The sequence below is a fragment of the Gymnoscopelus microlampas genome (genome assembly GCF_963454915.1).
Source record: "Gymnoscopelus microlampas genome assembly, chromosome: 19".
In the NCBI taxonomy this organism is placed as follows: Eukaryota; Metazoa; Chordata; class Actinopteri; order Myctophiformes; family Myctophidae; genus Gymnoscopelus; species Gymnoscopelus microlampas.
Genome location: NC_139956.1, coordinates 2,319,685 through 2,336,148, shown reverse-complemented (window position 1 = coordinate 2,336,148; position 16,464 = coordinate 2,319,685). Strand labels below are relative to the sequence as shown.

The 16,464-nt window shown below is 41.1% G+C and overlaps 1 protein-coding gene across 10 annotated transcripts in view; it reads left to right on the top strand.

Moving 5' to 3' along the window:
• Positions 1 to 16,464, top strand: part of LOC311034799 (NACHT, LRR and PYD domains-containing protein 12-like) — a 136,470-nt gene that overhangs the window by 38,403 nt on the left and 81,603 nt on the right. For 4 of the 10 annotated variants that reach the window (XM_084042801.1, XM_084042792.1, XM_084042791.1 and 1 more), the window contains exons 2-5: positions 2,372 to 2,475; positions 7,537 to 7,616; positions 10,954 to 11,039; positions 13,642 to 13,695. The exons of the other annotated variants lie outside the window; for them this stretch is intronic. The gene's annotated coding sequence lies outside the window, so the exon portion shown is untranslated. The remainder of the gene's footprint in view (positions 1 to 2,371; positions 2,476 to 7,536; positions 7,617 to 10,953; positions 11,040 to 13,641; positions 13,696 to 16,464) is intronic. 10 annotated transcript variants of the gene reach the window in all.

The following is a 16,464-nucleotide window of genomic DNA, read 5'->3' as shown; positions in this document are numbered from 1 at the left end:
GCTATCGTGAGATCTGCATTCTCACGGCACGAGATCAGGGGCCCTAACTCGCGCGGCGCCTCATAGAATAGTGAAAATAGCCGATCTACAAGCTCACAACATGTCAATGTAGATCGGCTATTTTCACTATTTTAAGGCATAAGGTGATAAGGAACCACGCAGATAGGGCCCCTAGTGTGTTGCTGGGGCCCCTGATTTGTTTCTGAAAAATGCCTTGTTGAAAACGGTCTGCGATATTATAAAGGGGATAAATAAGCTGTGTTCAAGCTCACTTCTCTCTCTATAAATGTTGACACTTTGTCTCACAGTGGCTTTACAGAACGCATAGCCATAGTGAGCCGTGGGGGAGATTTTTAGAACCAAATTTCAAGGGTTATGAGAACATGTTGAAATGTCAAAAGAGGTTGATTGTCTGCACACACATGCTTTAAACGTGTGTAGACTAAGGCTGCAACAACTAATCGATTAATCGATTAATAATCGATTACTAAATTAGTTGCCAACTAATTTGATAATCGATTAATCGATAATCGATTAATCGATAATGGAATGTAATTAATTCAATGTAAAATTGGCTATTTTATCCAAAATGTAAAAAAAAAAAAAAGAAATTGGAAAGTGTTAAGTAAATTAAAGTATACATGATTAGAACATGCTTAAACATTCGACAATTAAGGTCTAATATTTCTACAAAACTACAAATTGATTGATATAAATTAATTATTCATCTGTATTGTCTTTATTTTTAGATAGAACATGCCTAAAACTTCAAAATTATAAGGTAATTGCTTAATAAGTGCGATAATCCGATTAATCGATTAATCGTTTAAATAATCGCCCGATTCATCGATTATGGAATTAATCGTTAGTTGCAGCCTTAGTGTAGACATGCTTCTCTTTGTTGACAACAATATCAAGTTGAGGACGCTATCAGAGGGGGAGGTGTCTTTTAACGGGGAGGTGGTAAGGTATTGGCGTCCTTCTGTATGACTGACAGATCAGGCAGATCCCCAGATCAGATGCTCTGGGCACTGTGGGCAGACGCTCAAGTTCACAGCTATTTACTGTGAGTTGCATGTCATGTCAGGTTAGATATGTGTGTGTGTGTGTGTGTGTGTGTGTGTGTGTGTGTGTGTGTGTGTGTGTGTGTGTGTGTGTGTGTGTGTGTGTGTGTGTGTGTGTGTGTGTGTGTGTGTGTGTGTGTGTGTGTGTGTGTGTGTGTGTGTGTGTGTGTGTGTGTGTGTGTGTGTGTCATCTATGAATCTCTAGTCTGGTGTATTAGAAGTTAAAGGAACCCTTAATCATCATATAATCACTCTGAGGCTTAGAGGTGGTCTGTGGACATGACTGTACGGAACCCAACGCCTGTTACTGACATGGTTCAGTATGAATATGTGTACTTTACACCTCTGCTGTTTACTGTATATACCACTGTATATACTATATACCACTCCCTTATAAACCACACGCACGCGCGCGCGCGCGCACACACACACACACACACACACACACACACACACACACACACACACACACACACACACACACACACACACACACACACACACACACACACACACACACACACACACACACACACACACACACCTGTGGCCTGTACATGATATGGCTCAAACAAAATGTCTGTTTCAAATAAACCTCATGTGTTTCCACTCAGCCAGTCAGAGGTAGAATGCAGGAGTCACAACACGTCGGTAGTTCCTCCGGGTGAGGAAAATAAAACAATGAAAAGACTTTAAGTGTTTTCTCTTCACATAATAATACTTTTGAGCCGTGCTCCTAGAAGTGTTTTAATTTGTTCTTGGAGGGTTGCTACTCATGAGCAAGGCACGTAGGCTACAGTACAAGACTCTGCAGAAACACTTTGGCTGTTTGTGTACATAGGCATAGTACTGTATGAGGCAATGGGTGCCTATAGGCGACACTTGGACTTGGTTGATGTGTCAGTGTTGTGAGTCGTGTTTATGTTGTGTAATTGTGTGATGATTAGTGGTGTATAGTTGTGTTTTAGTAGTTGTGTTTTTGTAGTGTAGTTGTGTTGATATTGTGTAGTTGTGTTTTGTAGTGTAGTTGTGTTGACATTGTTTAGTTGTGTAGCTCTTGCTCATTTGATTTTCCTATCTTGTCTCATCTGTTTAACAAAGTAGGTAGCTGATATATTACACTTATATCTCAGTGCTAGGTATACTCTTAGTTGCTTGTTTTAGAAGAGAATGCACTTCAGACTTCTGGTGATTAGTAGTTTTGTTGCCTACCTATGTTGAATGCACTTATTGTAAGTCGCTTTGGATAAGAGCGTCTGCTAAATGACTGTAATGTAATCTGATGACTATCTGACTTTGTCTTTTAGTTGACTGAAAACGATCGCCTGGAAGGTCCCTGATTCTGTCTTCCTCGTGGTCTTCAGTACAGCGCTGACACCCAGGGGGAGAGGATGTACGTGGGACCCTCACTGTAAGTTTATACACACTGCGGTGGTTACCAGTGGTGGAAAAAGTACTCAAATGCTTTACTTATAGCAAAAGTATCAATACTGCAATATAGAAATACTCTGTTATTGTTATATATAAGTAAAAGTCCAGAATTCTACATTTTCTTGACTAAAAGTACAAAAGTATTGGTATCAAAATGTACTTAAGTAAAAGTAAAAGTACTAACATGTTTGAAATTAGCAGATCTACAAGCTGCGACGCGTTGTGAGCTTGTAGATCTGCTATTTTCAAATAGCCTAGGTATAAAATAAGGCTAAAGTGGTTAATGTATGTTTTATAATTTATATCTGAAAAGTCTGAAAAAGTTTTCAAATAATTGTAGTGGAGTAAAAGTAAAATATTTGGATCCGAGATGTAGTGGAGTAGAAGTAAAAGTACTGCAAATTGGAAATACTCCAGTAAATTACAAATCAAAATTGTACAGTACTTAAGTAAATGTATAGTTACTTTCCACCACTGGTGGTTACCTGCTGTCTCCATGGTTTTCAATGTTTACATAGCAGCAGCTGCTGGTACACACACACACACACACACACACACACACACACACACACACACACACACACACACACACACACACACACACACACACACACACACACACACACACACACACACACACACACACACACACACACACACACACACACACACACACAGAGAGAGAGAGAAGATAATAACGGGATATGAATATTTTAATGAATGTAATTTTCTTTTGCTACTTTTTTTCACCCCAAATGATCACACAGGCCAGACTGGACCACTTCGCAAACAGCAAGACAATTCAAAGTCCTTTACACAAAACATTGAGAACCTCAAGACGGCCTGGGGCCTGAATTATTGAACTATGATCTGTGATCTGAACTATGACCACAAGAAAAGTGTTTTGACTCATATCAAATCATGAAAGTACATGTTGTAAAACATACAGCACAGTAAAAATCTTTTTTTAAAATGTAGAAATAAAATTCCAGATACCCCACCCCACCACCATCACTGGTTGACACAGTAAGCCATTTTGAGACTGCACAACTAAGCGGTGAACTGAACAGTCTGAACGCCATTTTACAGATGACAGATGAAATAAAAGGTTAATATACTGTGTTGTATATACAGCATTAATCACTCTAGGCTGGTCTTCTAAATATTAATTTAGGGTAAGTATGTTAATGCTTTATACTAGAACCATTTGGTTTCCTCGATAAAAGTTTGGCTAAATGTAATACAAACAACAAAGGAGCACTTTTTCACTTCTGCTTTCTGCAACGGTTACTGTATTAGCCCTCCCGTGCTTACCCCCCCCCCCCCCCCTCTCTCTCTCTGTGGTGTTCATGATGTAACAACCAACATATTTAGCAAAATATGAATATAAGACCATTCTAAAACAATATGACTTAGTTAATGACAAAAGTGAGGTGGTATATTTTAAAGAATGTCAGTTGTGGTGCCATGTGGTATATGACATTTTAAAGAATGCTAGAATTGCCATGTAATGCTTGAGGTGTTGGCGTGTCTTCTTTTACTTTCCTGAAACAATTATCTGATTATCGCAGTCATTCAAAAACATATAGTTTGTTCATAAGTTCCATTGAACTTCCGGTTCCAGTTTGCCTCCCATCCGCGTCAGTGGTAGCCTGGTAAACCCCCCCCTCCGGAAATCTCATTTGTATTTGATTTTAACTCCTGAAATCAAATACAAATGAGATTTCCGAAGGGGGGGGGAGGGTTACCAGGCTACGTCAGTGGCACATGCCTGGCATTTCCAAGTTCCTTGGTTCATAGAAGGAAGCCAATGAAATCTTAGACCTACGAAAAGTTCAAAAAAGCCGAATTTCCAATTATCTTACATTGTATTATTGTTATTATTATTATTATTATCATTATTATTATTATTATTATTATTATTACCCTTATTAATACCCTTATTATTATTGTCAATTAAATTGTGATACATTTAGTGTCATTGGTTAGGTCATGCATTCACATATCACACATTTTCTGATTACTTGCAGACTATGTTGTGTGTTGGTTTACAGGCTGTCAATGATTGACAGCCTTGCGATAACAGCCCACATTTATTGCACAGTCAGAAACGTACACTGTGCTCTTTTAGATAACCTCAATAAAAGAGGTTGGCGTCTGTTCAATGTTTATTGTGCCTGTGTGCCTCCTTGTGACAGCTGCCTGATACAGGGTAAACAACTGATAAGCAGGAATTGGCCGTTTCAGATTACGTCTAGCTGTCTATCTTCAGTATCTAGGTACTTTACATGTGCAAACATTACAGTACCATGACTTGAGAGGTTGCAGTAGCAACACACCAGGCCCTTTTTGCACAAAATGCCCCTAATCGTGCCATGAAACGTTCCACACACACTGCCAGTAGACCAAGGAACAATCACCCCAGATCTTTCAAAACGGACTCATGGTGGCGCTATAACAGGTGTTATTTCCAGATTCCATTCCAATTGGCTTGACAGCCATCAAAATGTTGTGGACCCTGGTTAGGCAACCCGGCCTGGTGGGGATCTGAGCTCCGCGGAAAACACTGTTCTACTTTAGCAGTGTGCTGAGTTTGCAGTTAACAACCTACTTAAATTACTTATGCATGCAGGACATGTTATAGCGAATCCTGTTGTTCTTTGTAAAACTGTCGCTGAGCTGTTTTGGTTATTCAGGCTAACATGGGGTTGTTGTTGTTCTTGTGCTGCCATGCAACTAGTTTGTTAGTTGTTTAGTGTGTAGTGTAGTTTATTCTGCACCTAGCCCTGAAACATGACAGTCATGGAGCCCAGAGTTCCTGGTTTTCGATTTTTTGACATTGCCAACTCTCACATGTACATAAACGTTCAGGTTTCAAATATAAAGTGCTTAGTTACCCAAGTGCCACGGATGTTACAAGGCGATCCTTACCGCGATAAGTACCCGTATCTCCCGTATTGTTCAATAAAAAGCATTTTAATCCCATCGCCGGCCATTTTTTTTCGTGGTAATGTATCAGAGTGCAATACACCTCCCAACCATTAGTGTCGCATAGTTGAAAGCATCAGAGAACATTTTGAGAAAATGGCCGGCGATCGGATTAAAATGCTTTTTATTGAACAATACGGGAGATACGGGTACTTATCGCGGGTCGGATCAACTTGTAACATCCGTGGCTCATGGGTAAGCACTTTATATTTGAAATCTGAACGTTTATGTACATGTGAGAGTGAGAGTTGGCAATGTAACTCATTTAATGTAAATCGAAAACCAGGAACTCTCGGTTCCATGACGCTTGTGGCAGACGAGCATCATGTGAACCATGGCTATTCTGCACCTGGCTTTTGTTGTGACCAGTATACATCATTGAGGTGTAAGGTGCACCTACTCTATGACGTACGTACTAAAAAAAGCCACAAGTGTGTGCTTACGCACGTGCGTGCGAGTGGAGTGGAAACAGTAGAAGCATTGAAGATTGTTTTTCACACGGCACAGTGAAACAGTGTGCTCCATTATTATGAGACAATTACTGTATTAAGTTTGTCTCCCAGTGGATTTAGAATGCTTAGAAAAAGCCCTCATCCACACAGCTAGCATTAACACAGGAGACACTTATCTTATGAAATGGTAAATCAATCCATTATTCCCTCCACATAGGGTTCTAGAACAGAGATTTGTAGAACCAAATGTCGACTGTTTAAGAGAACATGCTGAAATGTCAAAACAGTTTGTGAATATCAACCTGAGCCTATATGTCCAGACAGTTCAGGTTGTCCATATCATGTGAGTTACCTATAATGTTATTAATGAGTTGAACAGACAGACAGTGAAATAGTTGCCAGTCAAATATGCCATGAATGTGTGTGTTAGTCATGTTCACTGCAGATGTTTTGAATTATGTCACACAAACGTGCACACACATTCTTTAAACGTGCACACACATTCTTTAAACATGTGGGAGCCAAACCATACACAAAATGGTCTCCTAAATGTAAGTCGGCGCTGTCTGATGTTAGATCTCACGACTGTGATTACTGTTGCTATTGTGAGATCTGCATTCTCACGGCACGAGATCAGGGGCCCTATCTTGCGCGGCGCCTCATAAAATAGTGAAAATAGCCGATCTACAAGCCAATGTAGATCGGCTATTTTCACAACGGGTCATAACGGGTCAGAAGCTGTGTTCAAGCTCACTCCTCTCTCGGTGTGTGTGTGTGTGTGTGTGTGAGAGTCAGTCAGTCAGTCAGTCAGTCAGTCAGTCAGTCAGTCAGTCATGGTATTTGACCTCAACACACAGAAGTTTATGGCTAACATTCTTACAATAGTGATCTCTAGGACTGGAATGTGTTCTCCATATTCTATCTTCAGGTTCTGTTCTGGCATCCAGAGAGAGTGCGTGCACAGTTGCACTGCCATCAGCCCAATGGTGCCGGACATTAGCTGGTCACATAGAGACACGCGCCATTTGAAAATAGCAGATCTACAAGCTCACAATGTGTCGAGATGCAACACATTTTGAGCTTGTAGATCTGCTATTTTCAAAAGACACATTTTGAACTTGTGAAATGGGACATTCTGCACAATGAGTACTTTTACTTTTGGTAATTGTCTCAGAGGTGGAGACAATTACCGGACACACGGAGATTACAGAGGTGGAGAGTATGTTTTCGTCTCCGTCCTTCCGTGCGTCCGTCCATCTCAGCCAAGCTAACATTGGTCAAGCTTCACGTGACACGTGACAATATGTTGTCACCAATGCTTTGATTGGCTAGCGAGACGCATGATGACATAAAGTCCTATAAATAGCAAATGTGCTTCAAAAAATCATTTATATTTTTTGAAGTGAGCTTCCATCAGCCAAGCTAACATTGGTCAAGTGACACGTGACAATATGTAATATAAATAGGTAAGACAGGATTAATCAGGAACAGTACTAGCGGAGACCTGTGCTCCGAGGAGCACATTTTCTAGTTTAAATATATTTTGATGCCAAGAGATACTTTTAATAACTCCATATTGAATGATTTGTTTTGTCTTTCAGTTGACTGTTAACATCTCCTGCAAGGTCCCTGATTCTCTGTCCCTCATGGTCTTCAGTTCAGCGCTGACACACAACCTACTGTAAGTGATACCCTCTCTGTAGGTTTATACACATCAATAGGACCTCACAGCATGTTTATACACAGCAGTAGGACCTCACAGTAGGTTTATACACATCAATAGGACCTCACAGTAGGTTTATACACATCAATAGGACCTCTATGTAGGTTTATACACATCAATAGGACCTCTATGTAGGTTTATATGTATACAGCAGTAGGACCTTACAGCAGGTTTATACATAGCAGTAGGACCTTACAGTATATTTATATACAGCAGTAGGACCTCACAGTAGGTTTATATACAGCAGTAGGACCTTACAGTAGGTTTATATACAGCAGTAGGACCTTACAGCAGGTTTATACATAGCAGTAGGACCTTACAGTAGGTTTATACACAGCAGTAGGACCTTACAGCAGGTTTATACATAGCAGTAGGACCTTACAGTAGGTTTATACACAGCAGTAGGACCTTACAGTAGGTTTATATACAGCAGTAGGACCTTACAGTAGGTTTATACACAGCAGTAGGACCTTACAGCAGGTTTATACATAGCAGTAGGACCTTACAGTAGGTTTATACACAGCAGTAGGACCTTACAGTAGGTTTATACACAGCAGTAGGACCTTACAGTAGGTTTATACACAGCAGTAGGACCTTACAGTAGGTTTATACACAGCAGTAGGACCTTACAGTAGGTTTATACATAGCAGTAGGACCTTACAGTAGGTTTATACACAGCAGTAAAATATTGGTTGTTGCGGGTTGTGTTTTTTTGGGCTTATTTGTGTAATTGCTTATTTGGCCTTGGTTCCTAAACCAGTGGTTTAAACAACATGTATTTGTCCGCAGACCCCCCCCCTTCTGAAAATATGTTGTGCCATAGACCCCCATACCAGATTTGTGTGGATTAGGAAAATATTCCACAATTTTCAAGATTTTTCTTCGGAAATAGCTCCGACGAGTTGTGAGCTTGTAGATCGGCTATTTTCAAATATCCATATCTGTATATAGGTTTATAGTGGCCTATAGTTTTGTTGGGCCTGTTTTCATAGACCTGGTTGCTTATTTCTCCCACAAAATCTGGCAACGCTGTTCAGAACTTCAGACACACGCTGCACACACACATACAGACAAACACACAGAGCTCGTCCTCTCTCTCTCATTTTGTTTTATAATGTTTAACTTAATACAGGACTGGACGGTAATATTGCGGTAGGGACTGTTTGTTGTGATCAGGTCCTGCGACCCTCCCCTATAGACAAATCCACAGACGCGCTGCATGTAGCTGCCTGTAGGCGGCCATTGCTGCGGTGTCGTGTCCGCGTAGCGTTGACCCCGCAGCAATGGCTGCGCGCAGGGCAGCGCTCCGTGGATTCGTGTATAGCCACGGTGGCTGTAATGTGCTCTCATTGGCTGTGGTGCTGATCTCCTTGCAGATTGATCGCAACACCGTTCATACTGTATGATACTGTATGATATCCGGTTGGCGACAGAACCAAATACAAACCTGCTAGATATCTAGAAACACTCAGGAACGCATCGCCGAGCACTATTATCGTGGGTAGATCCTCTCGAGCAGAGCAATTCACACACAGCGAGCAATATGTTGCCGATCAAAGCCCGATGATGCATCAGATCGGGAGGTTTTGTCGGCGATCGCCCCGACAGCATAATCGGACCAAATATCCTACAGTGTGTATACCCACCCTAACTCTAGTCTGGTGTATTAGACGTTAAAGGAGAACTTCAGACAGAATGGGAATTTATGCAATGTATGTTGAACTAGGTCGGATATAAGCTTAAAATGATATTATCACTTGATTTGCCTAAAGAAGCAATATAGAAGAACCTACAGTTGGTATTGACTGGTTGAAATGACTGCTGAGTCACTAGAACACTTGCAAGTTGCAAGTGTTCTAGTGACTCAGCACAGCAGTCTTTGCAACAGGAAGAGGCCGTTTGTGGTTTTAATTTTCCTGTATGTGAGCTGCACCCGCACGTGACATACAGTATGTATTTCTGACCGATTATTGATATAACTTATTCAGAAAGTAATCATATTTTGAGAGATTTTACCAAAGGTTACATGCACACATGCAAACATGAATCATCAGATTTGTGGCTGCATGTGGTTGGCTGTTGAAACAGGAAACAGCCACATACAGACACACTCACTTCTCGAACATTCGCCATCTCAAACAGTCACCTACGCACACACATACACGCACTCCTGTCTGGGGAAGTTCCGTAAGACCGTACACGAGCGCATCGGCAGGCTTTTTCTACAGCACCTCGTTCAGATGCCATCTGCATGGCTCCACGTGAAGGAAGGTAAACAAAAAAATAGTACATTTCTCTATTTTGAGAGGAAACATATTTGGTGTCAGATCTACTCTGTGGCTGACGATCGGCTGAGTGAACAGGGGTTGCTTGAAACTCCCTTCAACAGCCGATCTTCACCCTGGGTCAGTTTATTATCTATAATTTTTTTGGAGCTAGCACATTTAGACTGGCCTGTATTTAAGGCTGAATGGAACCTTCTGTTTAAAAAAAAATATATATATAAATTCTAAATTATTTTAGAACAAAAATTAACTAAATTAGGGCATTTGTAAATCTGACCAGACCAGCATGAAACCTTCTTATATAGTATTTTAAATACACAATAAGTAGGCTACACATTGTAATCCCATCTTAAACTGAGCAAAAAAAAATAAACTGCCAAAGGCCACTGCCTGCTAACAAGGTTACTTTGCTCTGAAGTATTGTTCTGAAGTATTGTTTCTCAGTCGCAGTGGGTAGACGCACAGCTTTATAATTGATGCTTCTGTGTAAAGCCCGTTCAAAAAGTCCCCAAAGGTTTCAGGGATCTCCTGCCTGGAAACACACACTGTGTGTGTGTGTGTGTGTGTGTGTGTGTGTGTGTGTGTGTGTGTGTGTGTGTGTGTGTGTGTGTGTGTGTGTGAACACACAGTGTTCACAGCTATGTCTGCCTAGTAACAGGTGATGTTTATTCAAAGAAGACATTTTGATCATCTAACCTTATGTTGTCAGCTGCTTACAAGTTATGAAATGGGTTGAGAACAAAGACACTCAGTTTGTAAAGTTGTGGCTCTTTGTTCATTTTAACTACATTCACGAGTCAAGACACTCCTGAAAGTGTGCGCATGTGTGTGTGAATTTGGCCTTAGCCTGGGACCAGATGAAACTAAATTGCCCACACAGTGGTATAGTCTGGCCACGCAAGGCTAATTTGGCCTCAAGACACAGAAGTTGATGGTTAACATTCTTACATAGTGATCTCTAGGACTGGAATGTGTTTACTCTATATTGAATGATTTGTTTTGTCTTTCAGTTGACTGTTAACATCTTCTGCAAGGTCCCTGATTCTCTGTCCCTCATGGTCTTCAGTTCAGCGCTGACACACTGTGGAAACAACCTGTAAGTGATACCCTCTCTGTAGGTTTATATACAGCAGTAGGACCTCTATGTAGGTTTATATACATCAGTAGGACCTCTCTGTAGGTTATGATCTAACCCTAGGATCTAACCCTAGGTTATGATCTAACCCTAACTCTAACCTACAGCCTACATCATTCTTCCACCTCCGAAACATTTCAAAACTCCGCCCCACACTCACACTAGCTGATTCAGAGAAACTTGTCCACGCCTTCGTCTCCTCCAGGTTGGACTACTGTAACGCACTTCTCATCGGGATCCCTAGCAAGAGCCTCCAAAGGCTCCAGTATACAAAACAGCGCGGCTAGGATCCTGATGAGAGTGCGTAAACATGAACACATCACACCCATCCTCCGTTCACTCCACTGGCTCCCCGTCTCCTTCAGAACCGAAAACAAGGTCTCCCGGCTGACACATCAGTGCATCCACGGCAACGCTCCTTCCTACCTCAAGGAATTAGTCCCTCTAAAACCCTCAACACCCGCTCTGCAAACACATACCTCCTCAAAACCCACAAGGCAAATCTTCGCACCATGGGCGACCGGGCTTTCTGCTCGGCCGCTCCTGAACTGTGGAACGCACTCCCTGTCCACCTGAGAACATCACAGTCAGTTGATTCCTTTAAGAGAGGACTAAAGACTTACCTTTTTAGCAAAGAATTTTCTTAGCTGGTTTTACCTCTAGGCTTTACAGTGGGGCAAAAAAGTATTAAGTCAGCCACCATTGTGCAAGTTCTCCCACTTAAAAAGATGAGAGAGGCCTGTAATTTTCATCATAGTTATACATCAACTATGAGAGACAGAATTAGGAAAAGAAATCCAGAAAATCACATTGTCTGATTTTTACAGAATTTATTTGCAAATTATGAGGAAAATAAGTATTTGGTCAATAACAAAAGTTCATCTCAATACTTTGTTATATACCCTTTGTTGGCAATGGCAGAGGTCAAACGTTTTCTGTAAGTCTTCACAAGGTTACCACACACTGTTGCTGGTATGTTGGCCCATTCCTCCACGCAAGATCTCACCCCGTAGGATCATTTTTTTATTTTTTTTATTTAAGAACGGTGAGCAAAAATCCCAGAACCACACGGGGGGACTTAGTGAATGACCTGCAGAGAGCTGGGACCAAAGTAACAAAGGCTACCATCAGTAACACACTACGCCGCCAGGGACTCAAATCCTGTAGTGCCAGACGTGGCCCCCTGCTTAAGCCAGTAGATGTCCAGGCCCGTCTGAGGTTTGCTAGAGAGCATTTGGATGATCCAGAAGAGGATTGGGAGAATGTCATATGGTCAGATGAAACCAAAATAGAACTTTTTGGTAGAAACTCAACTTCTCGTGTTTGGAGGAGAAAGAATGCTGAGTTGCAACCAAAGAACACCATACCTACTGTGAAGCATGGGGGTGGAAACATAATGCTTTGGGGCTGTTTTTCTGCAAAGGGACCAGGACGACTGATCCGTGTAAAGGGAATAATGAATGGGGCCATGTATCGTGAGATTTTGAGTGAAAACCTCCTTCCATCAGCAAGGGCATTGAAGATGAAACGTGGCTAGGTCTTTCAGCATGACCATGATCCCAAACACACCGCCCGGACAACGAAGGAGTGGCTTCGTAAGAAGCATTTCAAGGTCCTGGAGTGGCCTAGCCAGTCTCCAGATCTCAACCCCATAGAAAATCTTTGGAGGGAGTTGAAAGTCTGTGTTGCCCAGCGGCAGCCCCGAAACATCACTGCTCTAGAGGAGATCTGCATGGAGGAATTGGCCAACATACCAGCAACAGTGTGTGGTAACCTTGTGAAGACTTACAGAAAACGTTTGACCTCTGTCATTGCCAACAAAGGGTATATAACAAAGTATTGAGATGAACTTTTGTTATTGACCAAATACTTATTTTCCTCATAATTTGCAAATAAATTCTTTAAAAATCAGACAATGTGATTTTCTGGATTTCTTTTCCTAATTTTGTCTCTCATAGTTGATGTATAACTATGATGAAAATTAGAGGCCTCTCTCATCTTTTTAAGTGGGAGAACTTGCACAATGGTGGCTGACTAAATACTTTTTTGCCCCACTGTATGCCCCATGTTTTTAATAGTTTTCTTCTAGTTTCCTAATTGTTGTTTTCTTTTATTGGTGTGATGTTTCTGTTTTTATGCAATTGCCTTCTGTAGCACTTTGAGATTTCTTGTAAATGTAAAGTGTGTTATAAATAAAATCCATTATTATTACTATTATTATGTATATAAACCTACATAGAGGTCCTACTGATGTATCTAACCGTTAAATACATCAGTAGGACCTCTATGTAGGTTTATATACATCAGTAGGACCTCTCTCCTACCTCACAGTAGGTTTATACATAGCAGTAGGACCTCACAGTAGGTTTATATTCATCAGTACAGTAGGTGTATATAGCCTACAGCATTATGACCTTGCTGTAGGCTTATAAACATTGTTTTCAATGTTCAAACAACAGTAGCTTTGCTGGGAGAGAGAGATGCTGCCACTCACACAGATATTAACTGGATGTGAATATGTGAATGAATAACATTTTATTTTTCTCCCCAAATGATCCCACAGACCAGATTGGACCACTCTGCGGTTGGTAGCTTGACACCCCTGATGTAAGACAAGGTAAGACAAGTTTATTCAAAGTGCTCTACACAGAACATTAAGAGCTTTAAGACTAAATAAACACAAGTTCTACATGAATGCAATTCAAATATGTATTAAAGAGTTGAGAGAATAGAGAATCACACAGGAATGAGCTCAAATAAAAACTAAAATATGACAATAAAATCCTGTGCACATTTTGGGAGACCTGCTTTTGTCTGGTAGTTTGTTCCAGATATGTGGTGCATTAAAATGCTGCTTTTCCAGTTTAGTTGTGATTTCTGTCCCCAGAAAGTCTTTTATCCAGATGACCTGAAAGGTCTGGATGGTTCATGATATCACACAAGATCAGCAATTTATTCTGGCCCTAAACCATTCAATGCTTTATGAATCAACCATTTTATCATGAGCATTATTGAGGACCAATCATATGAAGATATATAGGTTGAAAATGGGTGAAGTCTCCCTTTAACTTTTGTCTAAATGTTAAACAAGACATGTGACGAAACCGTGTCGATGACATGAGGAACTGCCATTTGTGCCGTCGTCATGGGAACGTGGTGGTGGTGGTGATGGGGTTACTTCAATGTGCTTCCTGTCAATTCATGGAACAGGAAACTGCTAGTCTCACTTCCTCTTCAGTGCTTTATATCAACATTCTTGAGAACCAGTGCTTTAGGCCAGTAGTTCTCAAACCTTTTCATGTCAAGGACCCCCAAATTGATATATATTTGGCCACGGACCCCCATCTGAAGGTGTTTTGTTCCAGGGGCCCCCAGAAGAAAACATTTGTCCTATAAGGAAATGCAAGATTATTCAAAAAGGTTTTTGAATCAAAAATGATTCAAAACATTTTAGATTTTTTTCAGAAATGTTAAAAAATTGCAGATGTACAAGCTCACAGCGCAGCAGGAAGTGATGCACTGTGAGCTTGTAGATCTTCACATTTTTAATACATAAATGATTTCAACACATAAATGAATAAAATGGGTAAAATGATTGTGATGCTGTATTAACTGCTGTATTCAGGAACTAGTTTCCTGAAACCCCCTGAAACCCCCCCAAGGACCCCTGGGGGTTTCAGGGGGTTTCAGGACACTGAGTGGAGCATGCAGGTGGGCTATTGCAGAGAGTGAAAACAGGCGTTGGTGTGAAATAACACAAAATAATCAATGATCTAATCTGGCAGTTACATCTGTTACAGCATAGTGTTTATAAACGGAGGCAATACAGCCCCCCAGGGGCCCCTCAGAGAACTTTGGGGGGCACTGGAATAAATAGTTTTGAAAGGGGGACACTGGAATAAATAGTTTTGAAAGGGGACACTGGAATAAATAGTTTTGAAAGGGGGGCACTGGAATAAATAGTTTTGAAAGGGGGGCACTGGAATAAATAGTTTTGAAAGGGGACACTGGAATAAATAGTTTTGAAAGGGGGGCACTGGAATAAATAGTTTTGAAAGGGGGCACTGGAATAAATAGTTTTGAAAGGGGGCACTGGAATAAATAGTTTTGAAAGGGGGACACTGGAATAAATAGTTTTGAAAGGGGGGCACTGGAATAAATAGTTTTGAAAGGGGGACACTGGAATAAATAGTTTTGAAAGGGGGGCACTGGAATAAATAGTTTTGAAAGGGGGGCACTGGAATAAATAGTTTTGAAAGGGGGGCACTGGAATAAATAGTTTTGAAAGGGGGACACTGGAATAAATAGTTTTGAAAGGGGGCACTGGAATAAATAGTTTTGAAAGGGGGGCACTGGAATAAATAGTTTTGAAAGGGGACACTGGAATAAATAGTTTTGAAAGGGGGGCACTGGAATAAATAGTTTTGAAAGGGGGCACTGGAATAAATAGTTTTGAAAGGGGGGCACTGGAATAAATAGTTTTGAAAGGGGGGCACTGGAATAAATAGTTTTGAAAGGGGGGCACTGGAATAAATAGTTTTGAAAGGGGGGCACTGGAATAAATAGTTTTGAAAGGGGGCACTGGAATAAATAGTTTTGAAAGGGGGGCACTGGAATAAATAGTTTTGAAAGGGGACACTGGAATAAATAGTTTTGAAAGGGGGGCACTGGAATAAATAGTTTTGAAAGGGGGCACTGGAATAAATAGTTTTGAAAGGGGGACACTGGAATAAATAGTTTTGAAAGGGGGGCACTGGAATAAATAGTTTTGAAAGGGGGACACTGGAATAAATAGTTTTGAAAGGGGGGCACTGGAATAAATAGTTTTGAAAGGGGGGCACTGGGGTGCAATTGTTTTTCATCCTAGAGCTTCTTTCATTAACACTGCAGTCAAATGATGCACGGTTTGTGAATTGTGTGTAGTTGAATTGTGTGTAGTTGAATTGTGTGTAGTTGCAAATCTTTTTCAAGTGGCATCAACATTTCAAGAGGCAGTTCTTCCTCGGCCTAGTGAGGGTGTGTGTGTGTGTGTGTGTGTGTGTGTGTGTGTGTGTGTGTGTGTGTGTGTGTGTGTGTGTGTGTGTGTGTGTGTGTGTGTGTGTGTGTGTGTGTGTGTGTGTGTGTGTGTGTGTGCGTGCGTGATATAGATATAATTGTACTTTTCGTCACAGTCTTTCCATCAGTATTGTCTTCTGCTTTCTACTCCTTAGCCCTCCCCCTCCTCTCTTTCTCTGTCTGTCTGTCTGTCTGTCTGTCTGTCTGCAGAGCTGCCAGAACAGCGTGAGAAACACAAATGACAGTCTTCATAAACACTGACACCACACCTCTTATTTCTCACGCTGTCAAATCATCCCAAGGGGAAAACTGTCATCTCATTGAAACGTGC